The sequence below is a fragment of the Cibotium barometz genome, chromosome 21 (assembly GCF_041138505.1).
Source record: "Cibotium barometz isolate CiBa-2024 chromosome 21, ASM4113850v1, whole genome shotgun sequence".
Lineage (NCBI taxonomy): Eukaryota > Viridiplantae > Streptophyta > Polypodiopsida > Cyatheales > Cibotiaceae > Cibotium > Cibotium barometz.
The window spans coordinates 39916400-39928296 of record NC_141066.1 but is presented as its reverse complement, the minus strand read 5'-3'; the positions used below and the strand labels follow the sequence as shown (position 1 = coordinate 39928296).

The 11897-nt window shown below is 45.0% G+C and overlaps 1 protein-coding gene across 2 annotated transcripts in view; it reads right to left on the bottom strand.

Annotated features, from left to right (window-relative positions):
- Positions 1-11897, bottom strand: part of LOC147627176 (uncharacterized) — a 36891-nt gene that overhangs the window by 6219 nt on the left and 18775 nt on the right. The window lies entirely within an intron of this gene.

Below are 11897 nucleotides of genomic sequence, written 5' to 3'. Positions count from 1 at the left end.
CAGTGATATAGCTATGTTTATGTTTTGTTTCTGTTTTATTTTCCATTTCATGATGAGATATGCCATGGACATTATTGTATCACTTTGGTCTCATAGGCCCATTGGGTCTTTAGTAGACGATTAATATATCTTTCTTTCTTTCTTTCTTTCTCTCTGTGCATTGGGGTTCCCTCTTCTTTCCTCTTCAATCTCTCACAGCTGGGCGTATCCCCACTGCCCAGCTGAGGAGTTAGGCCTCAGCTTGTGGGGAGCTAGCACAGTGCGTGCTGCACCCAGTTGTCACTCTAGGCCGCTGCCAGTTCAAGCCACCTCAGTCGTCAGCCTGCCCACAGCTCCAGCACCGCCTCCAGAGCTCGTGGGGCCTGCCCACAGCTCCAACACATCTTCAGCACATGTTCAGAAATCAGCCAGAGTCCACCCACAGCCCAGCAATCAGTCACAGTCCAACCAGCATCACCCAGATCTGTGCACAGCAACAACGTGGCTACAAAAGAGCAAGTGAGTTTTTTTTTTTTTACATATATTCAAGGTTTTTTTTCCTTTTACAATTTAAGACTGTTTACATGGGTAAAGGAGATGCCAAAGAAGCTCAGTTTGGCATCCACTTTGGCAACACCAAGAAAGCCCCCCGCCACTCATTCAAACGATCTAACCACATATCTTTTAAAGCAAATCACATGGCTCAAAGGATGGGTTCGCGAACTCAAAGATCAAGTTGCTATCTTGGAGAACAAACCAAGCACATCACCCAAGACCCAAGAAATCATCACCAAGGTGAGACAAGAGCTGAAGGAAGATTCACAATTAATAGTTGGTACCATCAAAACGGTTGTCGAGGAAAATGCCAAAGAAGCTCAATTTTCCATCCACTTTGGCAACACCAAGGATGCCCCCTGCCACTCGTTTTACAAGAGACAGATAAAAAGAAGATGCCAAAGAAGTTCACTTTTGCATTTGCTTTGGCAACACCAAGAAAGCCCCATGGTCACTCGTTCAAACGATCTAACCACATTTCTGTTAAAGCAAATCACATGGCTGAAAGGGCAGGTTCACGAACTCAAAGGCTAAGTCGCGCTACCTTGGAGAATAAACCAAGCGCACGGCACCCAAGACCTAGGAAAACATCACCAAGGTGAGAAGAGAAGAGATGAAGGAAGACAGTTAATAGCATCAAAATGGTGGTTACGGAAGATTTGAAAGAACACATCAAATTAGAAGTCACAACCAAAGTCAAGGAAAATGAATTAAGGCAGTCACCTTCAGATCCATATAAGAAGTTTACCCTGGAGGACGGCACATGGACAGAGATGAAGGGGGATAGTTGGTTCACGACAACGTAATGATGCAATAACCACACATCATACCAAATTCAAAAGGATTGGAGTCCTTAAGCAGGATTGTGGAGGAATTAACCGCCATGCAACTTAAGCAAATGAATGCAGAATTAGCCAAATCAGACCCACTCGGAAGGAAGGCAAGTGGGTAGTCTACTGTGAGGGTAGAGCTCTCATAAGGGATTTTCGGAAGTCCATACCAAAATCGAAACCCAAATTCAAACAAAAGCCAAACCAAGAAAGTTTTACATAGCGGTGGTTGTACTTGATGCTTGGATTTGGCTGATTTGGAGGATGTTTTCTTGAATATTTTGTTTTTGCTTCACTAAAACTTTAGCTCAAGACCAGCATGGTCTTTATGTTATAGAGTTCGTCTCATAGGTCATTTTGGCATTTTGAAAACATTAAGTGGAAAGCACAAGTTGAAGACCTCAAAAAGGAGCTACATGTATGCAAAGCACAGATGAAGGAAGAAGGCGAAATTAACCCCTCCCTTGCCTTGGAGGTTGAAAGCTTGAAAAACAAACTACAGGAAGGTTTGGTGGCCACAAAGCAAGAGATGGAAAAAGGGTGGGCCACAGTGGTTAAGCAAGAAGTAGAGATGGAAAAAGGGTGGGCCACAGTGGTTAAGCAAGAAGTAGAGAAAGAATGGACAGAAGTGGTGAGAAAACACCCCACCCCCACCCCTATCATACATGATATCTTGGAAGAGGAGAAGAGGAGTGTCCACGCTCTTCATGTGAGGGTGACACGACTAAAGGAGGGGGAATCCCCCAAGGCTGATGCTCTAGCCCTATGCAAGAAACTCAAAGTGGAAGGGACCCCTTATGTGGACACATGGCGTGTGGGATGGGACACCTCACGGCAATGCCCCCTCATCTCGAACCTTCCTAGCCGAGAGGCCTACATGGACACATGGACAGCTCTCTGAGGGGAGAAAATATACCTAGGGGATGATCTTACCCAAACCCAAGTAGAGCACAGACAAGCAAACATGCCCAAGGTGCATGAGGCCTGCAAGGCAAGGAAGTGGGTAGTATACAGGGTTGGGCAAGTCATCATCGCAAAGCGGTGTCCCAAATATGGACGTGGTGTCTGTGGGACCACACACTATGGTCGGACATTGGGGGACTTAGGGAAGTTTTTACAGAGAGGGACATCATCTTCTTCACAGAGAGCCACTAGAACCCAGAGAGAGGGCTACCATGCATTTCTGGTTTTGGGCACCCAATCTCACACCAGCTAAATGGCTGAAGATAAGAGAGACCTCATGCCACCATTTGGGATGTCACCATTTGGCCGCCCAAGTGGTCTTCCCCTATTTCATGCCAAGGTATGGGAGGCCATAGAGCTTCGTGTTGCCCGTACTTAGTCCAAGACTCACATCACCTATGGAAGGCTAGGAATCATGTCACCCGTAGTGTGGCTAGGACATTGAACCCACTATAAGGGATCCCAGTTCAGGCTTCCCACTGAGCCAATTCCATGCTCGAGAAGACCTGCTATTTACAGGTTCCAAGAATGAGAGATATATCCATTGCATAATGCATATGCACGCATCTCTGCCTGCTTCAAACTATTTTCGTGTGACTTCTTTTTGTGTGACTGCCAGTTACGAAGTGTCGAGTTCACGGGCAGGGGAAGCCCACCTGTGAACCGTGTGAGTGCCCTGCATTTTGATCAATGCCATGGCCCCCTGGAGACTACCAAGGCTCGCCCTATAGTCCTCCAAGCAACTAGCAGCAGATGGACACGAGTCATGGTATAGCCGAGTAGACACCTGGTTCACGAGGCAGGGACTTAAGATGGATCGCCTTCCGCCACTCCAGTATGACCCGAACTCCTCATTCATCAAACTATCTCACGATGATAGGACTTGGGTGATCGAGTATGCGATACATACAAGACACCTAGATCACAACACATGAGCCACTCTCATACAAAAGACAGTACTACATGGATACTTTCACGAGCCACTCTCACACAAACGGTAGTACTACATGGATACTTTCATGAGGTTTACAGGTGGTTTAATATCAAGGGCCATATATCTTGACATATACATGTCATATGCCATGCAAATTGCAATAAGTTGTGGGTGTCATTGCACCGCCCGAGGATAGAGACAGGGAGAGCCATGCAGATACCTCGGAGGAGAGGATATGCACTATATGCCAAAGAGAGGTCGAGTCAGAGGAGCACTTCATATGCAGGTGCACCGTATATTATGAGATCCAAGGGAGGTTCCACTGTCGCTTCAGAGAGGGGTTTGGACCCTTATCCAAGATCATGGATTACCCAGACCAACGATACCTAGGCCTCTTCCTACTAGAGCTTCATTGCCACAGAGACTCACTGATTAGGGAGTCAAGACCCCATAGTCACATGGAACGGGAACGGACAGATGGAACGGGGGTTTGTTTTGGAACGGGAACGAGAACCCGGAAAGAAAATGGGAACGACACGTCATCACCATATGGCTACCATTTGCAAGCTAAGGAGATGTAAGGGCATATATTGCCAAGCCTTTTAGATGCAAGATCATACACCACTCTCATATGATATGATATGATCATAAAAAAATACAAAAATTCTCATTTACTCAAAAATTAGACCCAGAATGCCTTTAGCCAAGGATGCACATTTGCAGAACGGGAATGGGAACGACACAAGTTATGGAACGCGTTCCCTCCTTCCCAAGGCTATGGAATGGCGTTCCATGTGACTATGCCAGACCCCGTGGGAGACATCCACCCCGGCCCCAGGCAACCGTCACTCAGTTTTCCGACCACGAGAGGACGCCACACCAGCCATGGATGACATACCCACAGCCTCATCAAGCCACACATTCTCGAGTGCCCGACCTCCCGCCAGACCCTAGATTACTCTCATGAGACCCTAACACCAACCAGCTTCTAGTGATCTTGACACATGCTGAGTTTCTCGTGTTGGACATGTGCACTTCTTATGGGACACCAATAGCACTTAGCATAGCTGAGCCTAATGCTAATAAAATGTTGCCTGAACCACCAAATGATCAAGACACAAGCGATGGTTTCATCCATGCGTGATGCGTAAGGGCAGGTGGGACATGGGCAGCAACACTCCCTCGTAATCAGCCTATAGCTCTGATACCAATGCCACATGCAGGGTAGTCTTCTTTCAAACCTAAGCACTGCATAGGAACTCTTGATACAAGGGCACCTTCCCAAAAAAGGAAACAATATACCTGATCTATGACCTAACTCCTTGAGGAGTGCGATGCCTAACAATGAGCAACAAGGTGCCTTTTATTGGACTTTGGAAGAATAATCAACTGGACAACCTACTGTTCCATAGATAGTGAACACTAATAAATCTTCGTGATGTTGACTAGAAGTACAAGCCCTCCTAAGACTGGCTGACAGGGTTCTGTTCCACCTTTAGCCCTCCTCAAGCCTATGACAGAATATATTGCTCAAATCTTGATGTTTATATGCTGCAAATCAGGGATTAGCCTAGGATTAAGCATGTCCATGTGCATGCATGACATTGTATTTTTGGAATTTCTAAGTGTCGACTTCTTATGAAACTTGCACCTTAGAATCTAGATTCTAGAGAGTAGCTATTTTCATACTCTTAGTCTTATCTCTTTTCATGATTATGGCAATTATATATGATATTTTTAGGGATTTTTCCACTATTTTTATAGCTTATTTTAGGCATTTTTATCAATCGTGGACATTTGTGCTCCAATGCTACTAGCCAACTGCTCTACATGAGATGCATATAAGCATGGCCATTGTGCCTTCATATTTCATTCAACATTCATTCAATACATTCAATATTTCAATCTCTAGCTCAAGTGTTGGATCTCTCTTGGCTGTCTACTCTCTCTTGGCTATGATCTCTATTTGCTTCCGCTTCACATTCACATATTCTCACATGGTATCAGAGATCTTGTGCTTCCACAGTTCAGCAAGAAGAGTTTTCAGCCTACATTTTTTTCTCTCCTCTGCTCCCTTGGCGGCTGCGTTTTGGAGATATGCTTCATCGCACAAATCAGCGTTTCTCTGGTGCGTTTCCCCTAGCCTATCCCTCTCTTACTTCATTGCACATCGGGTCAGCTCCCGTCTTACCCGTATGCCTTGATCTCCAATAGGAGTACAGTTCTACATCTTTCTTTCACCTCACCTAGAATCTAGGGAGGAGTGGGCCATCCCCAGGTACCGACTCATAACCTTTCCGCTGTAAATTCAAGAGGAGGATTCCATGGCTTCTACACCGACTATCATCTCTTCATCCATTCCTCAACTTCCGAAGGAATCCATCTTAAATGGAACCAATTATCTTGATTGGGCACTACAGATGAAGACTCTCCTTCGATATCATCGGCTATGGGGTATTGTTTCTGGTACTAATTGTTAGACATCATCCCCTACTTGCTGGCTTCCTATTTGGTGTCCTATTTAGCCTCTAGGGTTGACCATGTTAGTCCGAGGGGTTGGTCACCCCTCACATATATTTTACCCATATTTATTCCCCAGTTTATAGTCCTGGGTATTTTCCCAATCGTGTAGGTATTTTAGCTCCAGTCGACTGCCTTCATGTAGGTGTATATATATCCGGCATGCCTCCCTCATATCTTATTGCTTGCCTAGCTTGTCTAGCTGCAATCCCTCACATACAAGGTTCTACCCTCTTGCTCGGGTTCCTTTTGGATGATGATATTGAGAGCAGGTTCTCACCTGTGTTTCCTCTCCATCTCTCTCTGTCACTCTCTCTCCTGTGTTTCCACTTTCCTTTCTTCCGCTGCACATTCTATCATGGTATCAGAGCGCCGGTGATTGTCAGCGTTGGATGCTCCCTCCTCTACCTCTTCAATTCTGCGTTTTTTCTGCCTATGGACAGATCTGCATTTTTTGCTTTGAAGCTTGCGTTGAAGCTTTTCAAGGGCTGATTCATCCCTCTTTCAGTGGGCTACAATTTCTCCTCATCAGGGTGCCAGTTTGCAGCCTGTAGGCAGCCTGACAAGGGCGCGTTTTTCTGGACAGCATACCTGCCCTTCTTGGCGGCACCTTCCAGGGTTCTCAGGCGGCTTTTTTTCAGGTCTGGACAGCAACATAGCTGTCCCAACAGGCTGCGTTTCTGGCCTGTGTCGGCTTGCTTTCCCTCCCCCTGATCTTGGAGCTCTCTGGGCTCCCTTTTGACTGTCCCTTCTGGTTATCTTGTGCCATCCCTCCCTCCCCTCCCCCCCCCCTTCTTATTGTACTTGTTCTCTGCAGCAGTTCTTGATATGAGGCTTCAGCGTTTCCATATTCAGCCCGTTCTACAGCCCCTTATACCTCTGCGTTTTCAGATTTGCAGCCATGGTTGCTGCGTTTTTCTGAACCGATCTTGCTGGTAGCTCTACCTTCAGTTGGGCTTCATCTGTTGGACCCGAAAGTACCTTCTCTTCAGCATTTTTCCTCATAGGAGGTGTGGACATTGGTTGACCTGAATTTTCAGGTTTGTAGCCCTTGTTTGGCTGCGTTTTCTTCTCCAATGGACACAGATCACTTGCAGAGGGGGTTTCTTGTTTGGATTGTGGCTTTGGAGGCAGTTTGGTACTTGAGGAGGATTCTGAATTTCAGATTTTAGTCAGCGCTTTGCTGATTTTGGAGCATCTATACCTGTGTTTTGTTCCTGGCCTTCACGGTTTCCCGGTTTCTACATGTTCCTTGCCTTCTATTGGCGGTGGAGTGTTATTTTTTGCTGAATAGCAGTGTTTTGGCTACGTTTTTGCTTCCCACAGGAGGTTTCTACACTCTGAGGGGCCTATCTCCAGCTACTTCACTTGAGGATCAGTTTCGGGAGCTGTGATGTATATGTGGAGACTTTCTTCGTGACAGGAGTTTACAATTTTTTGGAGGAGAGCAGTGATCTTTTCAGAGATCCTGAGCAGAGTTTTTTTTTTTTCCGAGCTTGTGTTCTTTGCAGTGTTTGCAGAACAAGGAGGGTGTTTTGCCCTTGCGGTGCGATCCTTTCACATGGATCATTTATTTGTTGCTGATTCTTGGGATCTAGTTCTACTTCTGGAACAGTCTTCTGCTATCTGTGATGCTTTTGAGGACTTTGTTACCACTGCAGTTTATATTCCTACTTCCCTTGTCTATCTCTGCATCTCTTTGTGATGCTTTTGAGGATGCCCCTCCCCCTACCAGTTCTGCAAGCTGCTTGTTTTAGAGGATGGCTTTTTGGACCCAGTGGGATGCTTTGGATCTGTGGTAGCTAACCGTGCCTAGGGCACAATGGTACTTCCAGAGTTTTTTGTATTTGGATCAGAATCAAGTTGGGCTTGTACCAGTCCGACTATATCAGTTTTCAGAGGGGGATGTGGAGTCCTTTCATCTTGCAATGCCCACCTCAGTGGTGTGTACTTATGTACAGCATTGGACAACTCATGGTACGGAGTTTGAGCAGATGGACCCCATCTTTTCTACAGAGTCTTTACATCTTGCAATGCCGTTGGCTACTCTTGGTACAGAGTTGGGGCAGATTGACTCTATTTCTTTTGAGGGTTCCAATGAGGAGCAGTTTGCTTCTCCCAGGATTGATTCTCTACAGGATCTGATCTTGGTTGGTTATGAGGTTTTTCATACCTTCTCCAGGCTGGATACACGACATACAACTTCGAGGAGTGTTCTTACACTTGGGTTTGGAACCATTATTTGGAGCAACACAGCCTATATGGTTGCTTTCTTCCAGGAAAGCGGTATACCTGGCAGCTTATTCTGTTGCTTTTGTAGCTGAGTTGCCGAGGAGATTGCTTGTGCAGCTTTCTTGGTACCTGTTTCTGCAATCTTTCATCTTTGATCGAGAACGGCGTCTCTGGCTTCTTGGAGTTCACTCAGCATCTGGTGCTAAGAGGGAGTGTTAGACATCATCCCTTACTTGCTGCCTTCCTATTTGGTGTCCTATTTAGCCTCTAGGACTGACCATGTTAGTTAGAGAGGTTGGTCACCCCTCACATATATTTTACCCATATTTATTCCCCAGTTTATGGTCCTAGGTATTTTCCTAGTTGTGTAGGTATTTTAGCTCCAGTCGGCTGCCTTCATGTAGGTGTATATATAGCCGGCATGCCTCCCTCATATCTTATTGCTTGCCTAGCTTGTCTAGCTGCAGTCCCTCACATACGAGGTTCTCCCCTCTTGCTCGGGACATGTATTCCTTTTGGATGATGATATTGAGAGTAGGTTCTCACCTGTGCTTCCTCTCCATCTCTCTCTCTCTCACTCTCTCTCTCATGTGTTTCCACTTTCCCTTCTTCCGCTGCACATTCTGTCACTAATGCCTCTCCCAATGCTACTTCTCCTCAAGCTGAGATTGATGCCTAGGCTGACAAAGATGCAAGGGCTCATGCCTTTATCTTGTTAAAATATAAGCATAAGCACGTCCCCGTGGTGTGAACATGCTCTTATGGCATGTGGTCTAGCTTGGATAAATCATAAGACTAGGAGTGGTTTGTGTGGTTACACCTCACCTCAAGAGGGATTGTGGATAACCATGAGCATCTATAAAATGCACACGGTAGCTTGCCTTTTGTATCAAGCTGAAAATCAATAACTGACAAAGCTCTTTTATCGGTTAACTTGTGTCTCTTGAGTGCCTTTTAGTCTTATCTAATAATTTTGTGGTGTACACTAAGAAGATAGGAGACGTGTAAGCTCTCTCTCTATTTTTGGCCACATAAGTCGTTCTATCTCCTTCATGTGCTTGCTGTAGCCATAGCCACTCTCACACACGCACATACGCATCCACTTGTTCACAATGCTTCCGTTGTGCACTAAATCCCTAATTGTTTACATGGTATCAGAGCCTCGACAAAGGGAAGATCCAATGGTGCTTCAAGCGTGGAGAGGAGAGAGTTCAAGCCAAGAGCTAATCGAAGGGTGCTGTTGTCATCAAATCGAAGGGTGTTGCCATCATCAAATCAAAGGGTGTTGCCGTCATCAATGAATCGAAGCCTATTTCAAAGGGACACCCCTCTACTTCTGCAAGCAAGCACGGGTACTGTCTCGAAGCTGTTTTGAAGGGGTTTTATTTGCACTGGGCCACCGGTGATGTGGTGGTGTACGTCTAGTGCAGTTTACATCCCCTGGCTAGTGCGCCCTCCGGCTGGTAGGGCAAAACTGCAGCTCATAATCACTACCAGGTAAAAGCTCTCAGCTCTAGCTTCAATTTCAGCTAGTCCACTGGTATGTCTGAAGTGACTAGAGTGTGAAAAACACAGTCCTGCTGCAAAGAAACAGAGAGCCCTACAAAATGCAGTGAGTTCACTTGTTTTGTAATTTCCAACTTCATTGTGGTCGTGATAGCTGCTGTAAGGGACTAGACACTGCTGGACATCATATAAGCCAGTAAGACCTTCCCGTCATGGCGAAAGAGACAATTTATGTCGATAAACTCGATGGCAATGGATTTCATACACACGACGATGATGAGAAGGCGCAATCCACCATTGCATTGCATCTCACAAAGGACCTCATCCACCATGTGTCGGACCTCACCACTGCCAAACAAATGTGGGAGAAGCTTGATAACCGTTACGCAGCTCGAGGTTAAAATTATAAAATTGCTCTTAAGATTAAATTTTATGATCTTCAAATGCAATCAGGTGAATCATTGGGCTCTCACATTTCAAATCTCAAAAGTATGATGGCCCAACTCACATCAATCAACTGCAAGGTTGATGATGAAGACACCATAGCCGTGTTTTTGAAGAGCATGCCGCCACAATATGATGCTCTTGTTACCACTTTGAAGAACTTACCCACACCCACTCTCGAAGGGTGCATCTCCGCTCTTCTTGAGGAAGGAACCAAGGCAAAAGACAAAGCTTCTACATCTACAAGCACTTCTTCAGTGCTCTCTATGACCACCAAGAATGTCCTAAAATGTACCTTTTGTAAGAAGAAGGGGCACAGTGAATCTAGGTGTTTCAAGAAAGACCCAAATAAGAAGAAATGTGGCAAGTGTGGTGAGCAAGGCCACATCTCAAGGGAAATGCATGGATGGAAGAAGAGAAGAGAGCAACATAGTCTCTTCTACCACACATCTATCTGATAATCTCTTGTAATTTTTTCGTTGTTTCATGTAAACTCCTATGATCATAACCAGTTGTAAAAATGCCTATCATTATAAAGGCATAATTGTGGATGTTTATAAAATGAAAAGTATGCAAGTCCAACGCTACTGATGCATTAAGGGGGGGTGTTAAAATATAAGCATAAGTACGCCCCGTGGTGTGAACATGCTCTTATGACATGTGGTCTAGGCTGGATAAGACTAGAAGTGGTTTGTATGGTTACACCTCACTTAAGAGGGATTGTGGATAACCATGAGCATCTATAAAATGCACATGGTAGCTTGCCTTTTGTATCAAGCTGAAAATCAATAATTAACAAAGATCTTTTATTGGTTAGCTTGTGTCTCTTGAGCGCCTTTTAGTCTTATCTAATAATTTTGTGGTGCACACTAAGAAGATAGGAGACGTGTAAGCTCTCTCTCTATTTTTGGCCACACAAGTCATTCTATCTTCTCCTCCTCTTGCATGTGCTTGCTATAGCTATAGCCTCTCTCACACACACGCACATACGCATCCACTTGTTCACAATGCTTCCATTGTGCACTCAATCCCTAACTGTTCACATACCTTCTTCAACATAAAACCCTCTATTGCTTGTCAATTTGACGACAATGATGAGGAAATTGCAACAGAATTGTGGGATACCATTCAGAGGAGGTATCACCGTGAGAACTCTGCTCAGAAGGTAGCCTTGGAGAATCAGCTCTCCAACCTGAAGATCGTCGATACTGCTAACATCGTAGATTCTCTTACGGAGTTCATAACCATTCAGAAGCACTTGGTTGGTCTTGGGATTGTTACCTCTATTTTCCCTGGCTTAAATGCCACACTCATCATCAACATGTCCAAGCATTTGGCAATGAGTGCAATATCTATTCTTTTTGGGAATATTCTGCCAGTAGGAGTGGGTGTTGAGGTAGGGTTTTTGGGATCAATGTTGTTGCCTTGGGTTTTTCCTTGATTACTTGGGTTGCTATTCCCCTTCCCTTGTTGCCCTTTATGAGTAGAGGTGGTATCATAGTTGCATTCCGTACCCGTACTCATCCGATGAGTACCTTCCGTACCACTCCATACGTACCGTACCTCGTACGGATAAGGTCTTCGTACCAAATATGATGTTCAATTTGGCTCGTTTTTTAGTCAGTGATCTTTGCTCAGTAGTTAATAGATTAGTTGTCATTTTAGTATTACCATTGTCTTTCATGCTATTTTGTATGGATGCTAGATATTTCTTATTTTACACACACACACACACACACACATATAGTAAAAAACGTGAATGTACTTAACGTACTTATCTTGATGTGTACTTTACGTACACATACCATACCGCACCGTACCTAAAGTACTCAACCACTATGGGTGGTATTGGACACAAGGACCCCCTCTTGAGTAGAGGAGGAAGAAGATGACTTCTTGGGGTGGAAACTGGGCATGCAACGAGTAAAGAGCAA